Genomic DNA, 13,863 nt, shown 5'->3' with positions numbered 1-13,863 from the left:
TTGTCATTGCTCTCTTCCTTGAAAGTCCAGATTCACCTTCTCCATGAAAGCTTTCTTGCCCTCTCCTAGCAAAAAAGTGATTTAACTCTCAGCAAATTTCCCAAGTACCTCTCCTACTAATCTTACTCTCCCTTGTAACAAAGTTGTTTAGTATCAAAAGTCCTTTCATAGCCTCAATTCCTCATCTGTAAAATAAGGATCTAATAGTACCTATCTTTAGGGTTATTGTAAGGATCAAATGGGATAACATCTAAAGTGCTCTGCACACCTTAAAAGCTCAATATCAATGCTAGCTACTATTTTTAGGATCAGAGATCTAGAGCTGGAAAGGGCTTTAAAGGCCCTCATTATGTCTTAAATTCATTAATATCAGGATGTATCCTTTCTATCCTTCCTTTCCACTAGATTCCCAGTGTTTAATACAGTATCTTGTTCATTGTAGGTGACCTATAGTAGGTGCTTATAAATATCTATTGAATTGTGAAGAACTAAAGTATGGTATATCTTACATAATCATTGAATGTGCACCTTATATTCCCTTGCTAAACAGTAAGTTTCCTGAAGGTATGGATGTTGTCTCATCTTTATATTTACTAAGAGTCTTTGCTGTGTTTTGCACGAAGTAGGAGCTTTAACAAAGTTTTTTTCCAATTGACAAGAATTTAAGACAAAAATGAGAAGCCCTGGCCCTCTGGAGCTTACATTCTGTCAGGGAAGATGACAGGGACATAAGTATATATAAAAAGATAAATAAAAAGCAATGTGGAAGGGAGCAAAAGCTCTGGAGGGACCTGGGGAAAGGAAAAAAGAATGCTAAGTGATGAAGATGAGGAGGCACTGAATAACGGATAAACAGTGCAGAGGCACTAGGAAGACGAAGTATCCCGCGTGGCATTCAGCAAGCAGGCCTGAAATTATAAGCCTAGAAAGTGTTCCCAAGAAAACTCAGCCTTCCCTAAAATAGGGGGAAACATGTTTTTGTCCCTCGTCTCCAAAGCAAAGTGGAAGCCCGACTCCTCTCCACCCACCTTTGGTGGCTCCTCCTCTTTTGCCTCTAACCTTTAGCTGAGAGACTTCTGAATCTTTCCAAGGACATCTTTGCGACGTTGCCTATTCACAACTGAGGCAGTAAGTAGAATCACTGTCCTTTCATAGACTAGATTGTTTGGAGGTGTAGACTGATATATTGGCGATTTGTTTTGGATTTTTTTTTTTTTTTTTTTTTTGGTACTCCCTCCATCCTGCTCCCATCCCCCTCTCTCTCCTTCCCTCCCACTCCACCCCCACCCTCCATCCCCAGCTCTGGCTCTGTCCCTCTGCCTCTGTTCCTCCCCCCTCCCCTCCTCCTGCCTTCCTCCAACTTGTCTGTATTTGGAGATCCCGGAAGCTGGCGGCGACTCTCCCTGGGAACTGAGTGACTGACATCGCCGCTTATTAAGGGGGAGGGGGGAGAGAAGGAGCCGGAGGAGGAGCGGCCAGCGGGTGGAGGCAAGGAGGGAGGAGGAGGGAGGGAGGAGGAGGGGGGACGGAGCACCCGATCGCGCATTTTCCTTGCTGAGGAAAAGACTCCAGGTCAACAAAACAGGTAATTCAAGCACCAGCCAGACTTGGAAAAGAAGGGGGCGGGGAGGGAGGGGAACGGAGAGAGGGATAGGGGCAGTAGCGTGGGCGGGGGCCGGGATGCCGGCGAGCCGCCTCCTTTGGAAGTTCTGGGGATTGGGTGGGGTTGGGGAAGGGGCTGCGAGGGAGGGTTGTTAGGTGAATAAAGAGACTTCAGCCTGGTCTGGATCCTAAAGGGTACCCGTGCGTGTGTGCACGTGTGTGTGCGCGTGTATTTATGTGTGCGATTGTATTTGTGCGCGTGGATGTGTGTGTGCTCGCGTGCAGAGGGGCCCTCCGTGGTGAGAAGACATTTTAGCGTGAGAGGTGCAGGGAAGGTGAACAAATCGGGTTGGATGAGTGGGAGGCGAGCAGTGGGCGTTGGTTGTGTGGTCAGGTTAGCCCTGAGTCCGCGCGATGATGTGGAAAGGGGCAAAGATTTGCCGGCTGGGTGGCGGGGAAGTGAGCACACTGGAGTGCATCCCTAAGCGTCCACTTTCGTTATCTGGGTCATCTCCTCTTTGCCTCCCGGCATCTCCCTGCCCTCCCCGCCCACCCCTAACACTCGCTCGCACACCCTCACACCCGGCGAGTTCTTGGAGGGGCGGAAAGCACCTAGGGGTGGAGTAAGTAGTGTGTTGCGTTTTGGGGCCTACAGGCTTTCTTGGCTTATCTTTCAACTTTTAACTTTATGGGAGCTCACACATTCAGTGCTTGGAGCTTGATAAGGAAAAACAAAATCCTCTGAATAAATCTGAGGGGGAGAAGAATAATAACAACCATACTCTTGAGAGAGGAGATAAGAACCTGGGATTGATTTATCTTCCAGACTGGACTTGAGGAAAGATTCACTTTACAAAAAATCGAAGAAAGAAAAGCATTTGTGGCATTGAAGGAAAGCTAGGAAAAAAACAGCACATCACTGGATCTGCGATGCTTTTGGTCCAGGGGTGCTGATGTTAATGGAGCAATCTCTCCTCCTATGGACATCACTTAGATGGTGAATGTCATACTGGATGTCATAGTATCTGGGTCCAGAAACCAATGTTAATAGATAAATATCATTAATAAAGTGTTTTAGAATGTAAACTATGATTAGAACCAAACCTCCAAAGGGAAATTAATCCTGCTACTTACACAAAATGGAGTATCTTTGGTAGTATAATTATAAGGATTTTGATTCCCATTCCATTGATGCACAGTAGTTGACCAGAATTATCATTTCCCTATATCAATAAAACAAATTGTCTTGTCTTTTGCAGTTATTTTAAGGTCTTCAGGTGGGGGGGGTAGTTCTAATGTAAAACTAATTATGAAAATAAGCCATATCTTGGTTAATGTTAAGAATCCAATAGGAAAATGTATGTTCTATGTTCTTTTGGCTGTTAGATCCTAGTAAGGGTGGGGATAGAATTGACTCCCCTTTAGATCTCTTGCATCCTTTTAAAGTAATACCAAAGGGGAATAATTCCCCCAACCACTCTGAAACCAAAACAACCCACATAAATAGACTTCAGTGTTTCATGTTGATGATTTTAAAGAACCAGAAGAAAAGAAAAGTTTGCTGTGAGAAATCAAAAGAAAGTGATCTGGCTTCTATTGACTATATTCAATTCTCTGATCTTAAGGTGAAATCATTAGGAATATATGGTGGCATAATTGTTAAATATTATGGAACACTTATCAGGCAGTACAATTTGGACCATCAAGTTTTAAAAGGCTTACTGAGTCTGATTCTTCCAGTTACATACACCAAGGACATTAAGTTAAACATATTAAAATGTGTTATTAACTAATATAAGATCCTCTGGATTTTAATTGATTTTAATGACAAAAAAACAAAGTATTTTACTCTCTTACCAACTTGAATGTTTATGGCACCTTTCTCATCTATTCATCCCCACTCAAGCAAAGATAAGAGATCAGATCTAAGTCCCATAGTACCCATTCTATTTGTATTCTAAGGACTTAATCAGCAAAAATTTATTATATACCTATTCTACCTAGATATGGGGATACAGAGGCAAAAGTTAAACATTCCCTGCATTTTTAGGAGACAAAAATATATGTATGTATGTATGTATGTATGTATATACATATACATACAATGTATACATAATGTACATATAGAATAAATAAAAATTAAATACACATTAGGGAGGGAAGGCATTAGCATTTGGTGAGATCTAGAATGGCTTCATGGAGAAAGTGGTGCTTAAGCTGTCTCTTGAATAAAATGAGGGAATTCAGTGAGACAGAGGTGAGATGGGATTGTGTTCCAAGTATGTCAGCCATTGGAAAGGCACAGAGAAAAGGCCAGATTGGCTGGACCAGAGACTACTGGAAAGGATGCAGTATGTAATGAAGCCAGAAAGATAGATTGGACTATATAGAGAAGACCTTTAAAAGGGAAACAGGGATTTATATTTTATCCTAGAATCAGGAGGAAGGAACTGGGGTTTATTGAGCAGAATAGTGTCATGGTCATGTATTCAGTTAAGAAAAATAATTTTAGTACTTGTGTGAAGAATAATTAGAATAGAGAGAGGCTTGAGACAGGAGTACCAAGGGCCATTATAAAATAGTACAAGTGATAAATGATGAGGGGCTGAGTAAACACAGTGGTAACTGTTAGCAATGAGAAGGGATCAGGTACAGGAGATATAAACGGTAATCTTGACATAGTCACTTTAAATAACATTAGCCAATTTACATAGCTCTTACTACCTACCAGGCACTTTGCTAATTTCAATTTTACAATTTTTTTACAGTTTTTTTTTACAGGGACAATATTTCACAGTTAATTCAGTATATTTAGACATGTTCTTAAAGGAATTGTGGAGGCAGATAGCTTCTAAGAACAGAACTTTACTGACGATGATCTTCTGTGTCCAAGAGACTTTGATCTTGGTTGAGCCCTTTTCTTTAGTAAGAGCCACTAAGGTTTTCCATGTTTCTTACCAATGGGAAAGTAATAAAAGCTACTGAAGTTTTCCTTATAATCAGTCTCCATAACTGAAAGCATGAGATAGACTACAAAAACATGGAGAATTTTTTGCCTATAACAGGTTCCTTATCAGAAATCTTAACAATTCATTCGATAGCTGATGATCTAGGGCTTTTTCATTGATTATTCAGTCATTACTGTGAAGTAGAGCAGTGCTTAGCAGAACAATGTCCCTGCCCTTGGATTCATTACAATTTCATCAGTTTCCTTTTGAAAGATAAAAGTTAACATCTGATCAAACCTAACAGTTCTAAGGGTCACAGGAGATCTTAAAGAACAACAGAATGAAACAGTTGGAAGGGACTTCAGGCCCATCTTCTATCCATATCCAAATGAGTTCCCCTGCTCCATAAAACATCATGGGGTTCCACTACTTCCCAAAGAAGCCCTTTCCTCTGCTTAGCTCTAATTGTTAGAAAATTTTTCCTTACAACAAGCTACTCCTATCCACTGCCCCCTAAGGCCAAGCAGAATAAGTTTAACTCCTTTTTATAGAATATATATGTATAAGTGATTCATAAAGTATAAAGAGATATACAAATAATAATAGCTTACATTTCTAAGACTATTTAAGGTTTACAAAGCACTTTATATATTCATTATTGTATCTGATTTTCATAACAACCATATAGATGGATAGCAAAAGTATTATTTTCATCAGTGTAGAGATGAGGGGGCATCTGAGTGGCTCATTGGGCTGAGAGCCAAGTCTAGAGATGGGAGGACTTGGTTTCAGATTTGCCTTCAGTCATTTCCTAGCTATGTGGTCCCGGGCAAGTCACTTAACCCATACACTCTTCTGCCTTGGAACCAGAACACAGTATTGCTTCTAAGATGGAAGGCAAGGGTTAAAAAAATGTTTAGATGAGGAAATAGAGGCTCAGAGATGTTAAGTTACTTGACTAAAGTCCCAAAGTTCCCACAGAATGAAAAAGCCAAGACTCAATTTAGATCTTTTTATTCCAAGCCTCATGTTCTTTCCACTGTGCATGCCATATATTAGGCCTATTATTTGACTTTACCTACTACTTATTCTTGAAAAAGAATTTCTAAACTACTGCTCTTTCTGCTACTAGCTAGCATTTATGCAGTACCTTAAGGTTTGCAAAGCATTTTACAAATATCTCATTTTATCATTATAACAATCTTAGGAGGTAGAGGCTATTATTATTCTCATTTGACAGATAAGGAAACTGAGGCAGACTGAGGTGAAATTATTTGTTCAGGTTCACACAGCTAAGAAGTGCTTGAGACAGCATTCAAACTCTCAGGGCAACAAATTTAGGGAATTTAAGTCATCAACATAAATTATTAAGTGCTTACTTTGTACCAACTACTATGCTAGGCAAAAAAAAGATAGTTCCTACCTTCTAACAATGGAAGGTAATACATAAAAGAAAGCTGAAAAGGATGGGGAAGGAGAAGCTATTCAGTTGATAGCATTGAGAAGACTATCCTGGAGAGTCAAGTGAAAATCGAAGAGGAAAAAGGTGAGGTTGTTTCCTTAAAATGGAGGGTTAGGGAGGAAATGACCAATCAGAGGATTGAGTGGTTTCTTTTTATTTTGTCTTGCTTAAAGCCCCAAATTTATAACCATAAAATTAAGACATAAATATCTGGTTTCCATACACAGAAGCCTTTTAGTGACATTTTTCCCCCAGTGCAAGACTTCTTTGATATTTATGGGGTAGTTAGAGAAGGAAAGAAAACAAAAGAAAGTGGACATGAGAAGAGATTTCAGAAAAATGACTGATCTCTAAATCTGACAGCTATTAAGGTCCTTCTTGGGGTTCTTGAAATTGTAACTGTTACAATAGGAAATGTGAAAAAAAGAACAATTCCAGTTTTAAAGCATGTCTTATTTCAGTTGATTGGTTTTGAATGCCTCTGCTTGTACTGCATCAAGAAAAAGGGCTTAACTGATTCAAATTTTCTTAGACTGCCCTTTTTTTCAATATTTTATTATAGACTTACTAATGACCACCACCAACAGAAAACATTTAAATAAACAAATCCTTTAAAAAGTATGTGCTAAACCATGAACTCCACATTATTGATAATTTCTTTTTAAAATATGTAAATATTTTAAATATGTATGCTTCTTAGACAACTCTTGAAAGAGACAGAACTATCCAGATTATCCAAGTTATTTTCTTTTTGCCATTAAGATATTGCAATCTTTCTTTAAAACAAAATGCAAATTGACAAAGACCTTATGGACCAATAGGCAGAAAGAACAAGTTCTCTGGCTCATAGGAAATAAGTGAGATGTAAACAGCTCAAAGGACACTATAATTTTGGGTACCATACTCCAAGTAACTAAATATTAAGAATCTTAAAGAAAATCATTACCAATTAGATATTTAATATTTATTACAGCCAAGACTTAGTTGGGTTTTTTTTAAAACCCGTACTTTCTCTTAGAATCAATACTTTGTGGTTCTAAGGTAGAAGTGCTTGCAGTAAAGGCTAGGCAATGAGGGTTAAGTGATTTGCCTAGGGTCACACAGCTAGGAAGTGTATGAGTTCAGATTTGAACCCAAGACCTCATGTCTCTGGGCCTGGCTCCCAATCCACTAAGCCACCTAACTGCTTAGTCTTAATAAAGCCAAATTCATGATGTAGAAGTTAGTGTTTGTTTGTTTTTTATTTTCTATTCTGTATGCATACTTTATGGAGCTAGTAGGTGAAACAGTGGATAAAGCACCTGGCTTGGAGTTGGGAGCATTTAAACTCAAATCTAGCTTCAGGCTCTTATTAGCCTTGTAACCCTGGGCAAGTCACTTAACCCTATTTGCCTCAGTTTGCTCATCTATAAAAAGAACTGGAGAATGTGGCAAACCACTCTAGTATCTTTGACAAGAAAACCCCAAATGAGGCAAAAAGAGTTGGATAAGTTAGATACACCTGAAATGACTGAACAACAAAAATGTATACTTTTAGGTACACTCAGTTCCCTTTTATGTCCAGATGGAGTCATCTTGGAAGATCATGCTAATTGCTCAAAGCATTTTTGAAACTTCTCTTTTGATTTTGCCTTCAGAAACTTTTGAATATTTTCAGGAGTGAAAAGTCTTTGTTCTCTGAGAATTGATTTCCTTTTCCTAGAATTAGCCACACACATTTTCTTAGTGATTTAAGATTTACAAAGGCTTTTCCTCACACGTGTATTACTGTCATTATCCTAATTTTATTGGTTAAGAAAATGAGCTTTTGTGAGGTTAAGTAATTTGCCTGTGGTCATATGGGTAGTATGTTAGATGTTATTTGAATCTAGTCCTTCTAACTCTAAGCTATGTGCTTTTTCCTGTAGACCAGTGATGGGCAAACTATGGCCCGCAGATGGGGAATGGGAGGCCTGAAATGTTCTGTCTGGCCAGGGACATTATTCCTAATCTGACGAATACAATGAGTAGAATACAATACAATGAAACTTCAAAAGAGTTGCCTTAGAAACAGACTGACAGATGAGCATTTCCTTTCCTTTGGCCTCTTCTTTAAAAAGTTTGCCCATCACTGCTCTAGACTGTTATTTTTCAAAATTGCCAAAAGTTATTTGAAACCAAATCTCATAAATAAAGTTCATGTTCCCTTTCGTTTTTTAAAGTTGTGAATGAATATCCACGTATACTTAGTTAACATGAACTGTGCTAGGCAAAAAGAAAAACAGACTATACATATGTCAGACTATTACAGTTAAGCTCAAGCTATGTAATAACAGTGTTTTTTAAAAGTAAAAAGTGAAGTCTAACTGGTTTTCTCATGGGACCTGGAAACTGACTATGAATGTAATACTACAAGAATTCCAGAGTCATTTTGAGCAGTAACTGCTTTGTTGGAATAAGTCTTCCCAAGTGACTACTTTCACTGACAGCTCTCATTTGGATGTACAAATTTTGATATGTTTGCTAAATCAATCTCATTTATATTTAGATTTTAGTTAAGACTAGCCTGGTATTCACTGAAGATGGATAGATCCTATAGCTCCTCTGTCTATATTCAATTCTCTTTTTAATTTTTTAAAGTTATAAATACATAGCTATATCTATTAATTAGCATATGAAACTGCAACACACTATTAATGATGAGAATACATGAATGGAAGAGAACAGAAGACAAGTTAACATTTGGGAAGTCATTCAGCACTTTCAATAATCCCATTCTGTTCTCTGGAAGAGAAACCTATCTCTTTAACCTGGATGTTCTCCTCAAAGATGCCATATTATTGTAAAGATCAGAACACCACAATGTCCAAAGAATCAAAGTTCTCTCGAGCCACAGGTGGACAGAGTGGGTACAAGTAGGTTTAACATATCCCGTGATAACATGAGAAAAAATGCCATAGATTATCACAAGAGAAATATATGATCAGAAAAAAATGGTGGGATTGGTCATATGAGAGTGATGAATTACAAATGGACCACTTGAGACTTCAGTGGTACTCATTAGATATTTTTAAAAATGAGAGGAAAATCGCTGGCATATTGGGAGAGCTTGAAGAAGAATCACTGAAGATGAGAAATGGATATTTCCACATGAAATAAGTCAGAGATGCATTAAATTATTTTTGTTGAGTCACTTTCAGTATCATTGAACTCTTTGTGACCTAATTTGGAGTTTTCTTGGCAAAGATACTGAAGTGATATGCCATTTCCTCCTCTAACTCATTTTACAGATGAGGAAATTGAGGCAAATAGGGTTAAGCAACTTGCCCAGGGTCACATTGCTAGTAAGTGTTTGAGGCTGAACTTGAGCTCAGGAAGATGAGTCATCCTGATTCCAAGTCCAGTTCTCTATCCATTGTGCCACCTAGTTGCCCCTTTTCTTGAGTAGATACATCTTAAATAATTCAGAGATTTTTATTTCTTGTATTACCCCTCTCCCATATACTCATCTATTGCCTCCTTTTCATCTCTGGTGGCCTTTGGAAGAATGTGAGCATGATATAAATGAATACTATGTATCTATCCTTTAGATGTAGAGGGAGCATAAAGTCTTTCAGATATTTCCTCAAAAGGGAGTTAATAAAACAGGACAAATTACAAAGGTGAAACTGAGAGTTCAGAGACATAAAAAGAAACATAAGGGATTTATAAAGAGGAGGACATATGACCTGTCTGCGTCACCTGAGCTATTTTAAGTCAAGTGACCATGTTGGCACTTGCTGAAAATCTCCAGAAGCAAAACTTGCAAAGCAACTAAGAATTGATCCTTAGAGTTTTTTTTCATATTTGTTGAATCAGGCATTAAATTTTTGTTTAATTGATATGATGGAGTAAAATGATACTGTTACTAAATCTAGAGATTAAAGAAAGCTCAGCATACTTTATTTCCCCAAAGACAAGATATATAGCACACTTAACACTGAGATGACAAGTTTTAATAAAATATTTCCAATAGGACTAAGAAAAATTATTTGTTCTTTGTGAAATAATAATCTTTTATACATTATAGCCAAGGAAGTCCCTCATCACTTCACTCCTAGTCTTTTGCAATATCCTGAAGTTGAGTATGCCTGTCTCACTTCTCTCCCTACTCTAATCCATCTTCCATTCAGCTGTTAAAGTGATTTTCATAAAGTACAAGCCTGATCATGGCACCCACTTGTATACTCAGCAAAATCCAGTGGGTCCCTGTCATCTGATCCTCTGGTGTTCAAAACCCTTCAAAATCTAGCCTCTCCAACATTTCCAGTCTTCTTATATCTTACTCTCCACCACATACTTTTTGGTCCAGTGACACTAGCTTTCTTCTTGTTCCACAAACAACATATTCTCTGAAATCTGGGCATTTTCTCTGGCTCTCTTTCATGCATGGAATGCTTTCCTTTCTCAACTCTGCTTACCTACTTCTCTTGCTTCCTTTAAGTACCAACTAACGTCTCTTCTACAAGACATCTTTCCCAATTCTTCTTAGCTCTAGTGTCTTTCCTCTTAAATATTTTCTTGTGGGCGGGGACTATCTTTGACCTCTTTTGTATCCCCATCATTTAGCATGGTGACTAGTATATAGTAGGTGCTTAATAAGTGTTTGTTGACTGACTATCCAAGGAACATCCAAGCTAAATATGGAGAAATTCATAACCAATGGCTCAATCAATAAGTGTTGACTTATTTTAGCCATTGAAGTCCATGAAAGTTTTTTTAAGCCACATCAGTGTAGGAAGTATTAATGAAATTACAGATCCAGAAATGTTGAATTGTTATCTTATCATTATGGCAAGAAATTTTATAGAGAATGCCAAGAAGTTTAAGACACAATGTCCTTCAAGAAACTTACTTAGATGCATCAATGTGGGTACTCCTTCCAGTGACACATAATGCAAATCTTTCCACATTCTCATTTTTTCCCATCCTGTATTCTTATCTATTCTTTTTGTAAATTTATTATTTAGAACAACTCAATGAACTAGGGGTCTTTTCACTGTTTCTTATAATACCTTGAAGGTATCTATTTAGCATATGAGTTTCCTGTGTGTTCTCTTTCACTCTGACTATATGAGCAATCTTTTTCTAGGCATATATATTCTTGATGATTTCAAGTATTTCTTGAAAGCAGGTCAATAGTAGAAATATACTACAGCCTATATACACTATCCATATGTCTTCCATTGCCTGTTGGGTCTATGATAATTGTAATTATTATGAAATCATTGTGTACATAATTCAGATAATCATATAATATTACCATGATAATATTTGTCAAAGAGATGGGATATTGTGCCACTGATTGATAGCACTGAAAAAAGTCCAAAATGTGATCCAAGTCAATTTTTCCCCAATAATAATTCTGAGATTCAATGTACATATATTGATATAATAATTCAACCTTTTTTTAATTTAATGTATTGTCAGTTTAACTGCATGTAATAATCTGGGCAATATTTATTTTCATCCACTTTATTTTTCCATGGGAAGGATTATGGATTTCACTGAGAAGACTTTGGCAAGCCTCATTATGAATATATATATAAAAGCTCTTTTAATTCCATACAAGATGCCTTTCATAATTTTAGGTAGGCACATGTCTCCCAGTTTTATCCTGTCATATAAATTCGTATAGTATTAATAAATGCATGAGAAATCTCTTATTTAAGGCCAGCCTTTGGTCCTACATGTTAGTCTGCTGTTAATTTTTTACATCAATAGTTTTCCATTCTTTCTCCATACCTATCTATCATTTGTGATTCTATAAAGTTTGTGATATGCTCTAAGAAATTGTCTACAAAAACTTTTCCTGTTCTCTTACCAGATTTTTAGCATATATCTATGATATTCACATAAAATTTTATGATATAATAAAAATTATGATAAATACATTTACATAAATCATTCTTATAAAAATTTCAATAAAGTAGGTATACGATAGTAGTTACTGGTGTCATTTCAGCATTTCTTTGTTTCTGTCTAATTCTGTTTCTCTCATTTATCTTTTATTTTTTAAAGTTTTTGTTGTTGTTCAGTCATTTTTCAGTTGTGTCTTACTCTTCATAACCCTGTAAGTGGTTTCCTTGGCAAAGATACTAAAGTGGCTTACATTTCTTTTTCCAGTTCATCTTACAGATGAGGATGCTGAGGCAAACAAGGTTAAGTGACTTGCCTTAGATCATATACCTATAAGTATAAGAAGCCAGACTTGAGTTCAAGTCTTCCTAATTCCAAGCCTACCACTGTATCTACTGCACTATTTAGCTCCTCATTTTTAAAAGTACAAATAAAAAATCCAATTCTGTTAATTAAAGAAGACATCGATAAAATGTATCTTTAAAAAATCATGTTCTTTGAAACATTTTCTAAATCATAACTTAAATGCCTTTAAAATTATTTTCAAAATTAACACTTAAATATCTTTAAAATTATGCCAACTCTGGCATAGATTTCTTCTCTCTGTGTGCCTGGTCAGATATACCTGCTCTTCCCAAATTTGTCTTCTTACTGTCATTGACGTTTCACTTGATACATGAGATGGTCAATCTCGAGTAGAGTAATTACATTATCAAAATTAATATTAGGTCATTTTACAAATTCTGATATTCATTCCATTTCATAAGAATTCATTGTTTTCCTTCTAATTTGATCCATAAATCAAAGTGATTGAGATGGGATTGATATGAATTTCATTCTAAAATTCCCTACAGGTTGATTTTTTGTTCAACTGCCTTTCGCTGTTTTATGAAATAATACTGTTCTCAATCTTCTAAACTCTCATAATGTTTTGAAAATATAAAACTCTTCACTAGTATTTACTTTGGGTTCCATATTGATATGAAGTAGTTTGTTATCTCTTTTTGTATCTTCATTTTGGCAACAGTTTTGCATCTATTAAACTTTTCTAAGAAATAATGATAAAATTGGCATTTTCATAATCAACAACTGCTTAAATTGTTTATGCCCTTTGTCTTCTTTTCAACTTTATCTTTTCTTTGAATTTGATATTTACTTTGACCTTGTAATCGAACCACACTCAATTGTTACTGAGGTGACTGCCACATTTGATAACTACTTTCTTAACTATGTAGATTTGGCCCATTTCATTTTTAAAAATTTTATTCAGTACATCATATGGCCAATATTTTCCAACACTGATTCTCAAAGAAAGTATCTATGATGTATAATTATAAGATTTCTGAGGAGTCTGTGAACATTTGACCCCTGTCTTTTATTGATCCTGAACTGTATTTTCCAACAGTTTTTTTGCCAAAGAATCATATGATCATATGATCTAGGGCTGAAAGGGACACCTTTAATTGTACAGATAAAGAAATTAGGGTCTAAAAAGGACAAATGACTCTTCTTTTATGTCCACTTTCAATTTGAAATCACTGAATATAAAGTTATATGGTGACAGTTTGGAGAGTCTTACTAAGAACTTAACAGAGTTGCTTAATTTCTTTATCTTCTACAACAGATGCTGGCAAATAAGCTTCAGTTATCTTCATGGTGGTCTGTTTGTTTATATTTACCACAAGTTCCTAGAAGATGAGATAACCAAACTTCCCACTAAATGCTTTTTCTGTTGCATTTGGACTCACCTTACCAGTTTATCTTTCTTTCTAGAACCTAGGAACTTCACTTTGTCCTCTATTGAAAATAATAATATGTATGTATTTCAGTAGTGAAACTACTGGTTTCTCCAATAGTATGTCAACTCATTGTTAGATAAAGACAGCACATTAAAATTTTATATATATATACATATATATATATATATATATATATATATATATATATATATATATATATATATATATATATGGA

General features: G+C 36.2%; 1 protein-coding gene across 2 annotated transcripts in view; it reads left to right on the top strand.

Moving 5' to 3' along the window:
- The first annotated feature begins 1,079 nt into the window (after positions 1 to 1,079).
- CAP2 (cyclase associated actin cytoskeleton regulatory protein 2) overlaps positions 1,080 to 13,863 on the top strand; it is a 170,079-nt gene continuing 157,295 nt past the window's right edge. Inside the window, exon 1 of one of the 2 annotated variants that reach the window (XM_044667564.1) lies at positions 1,080 to 1,128. The gene's annotated coding sequence lies outside the window, so the exon portion shown is untranslated. Of the gene's footprint in view, positions 1,129 to 1,529; positions 1,586 to 13,863 lie in introns of those variants that run through there. The other variant, XM_044667557.1, reaches the window with a different exon arrangement.

This window comes from Gracilinanus agilis, chromosome 1 (genome assembly GCF_016433145.1).
Source record: "Gracilinanus agilis isolate LMUSP501 chromosome 1, AgileGrace, whole genome shotgun sequence".
Taxonomy (NCBI): domain Eukaryota; kingdom Metazoa; phylum Chordata; class Mammalia; order Didelphimorphia; family Didelphidae; genus Gracilinanus; species Gracilinanus agilis.
The sequence above is the reverse complement of the archived record's forward strand: the minus strand, read 5'-3'. Positions and strand labels throughout refer to the sequence as shown.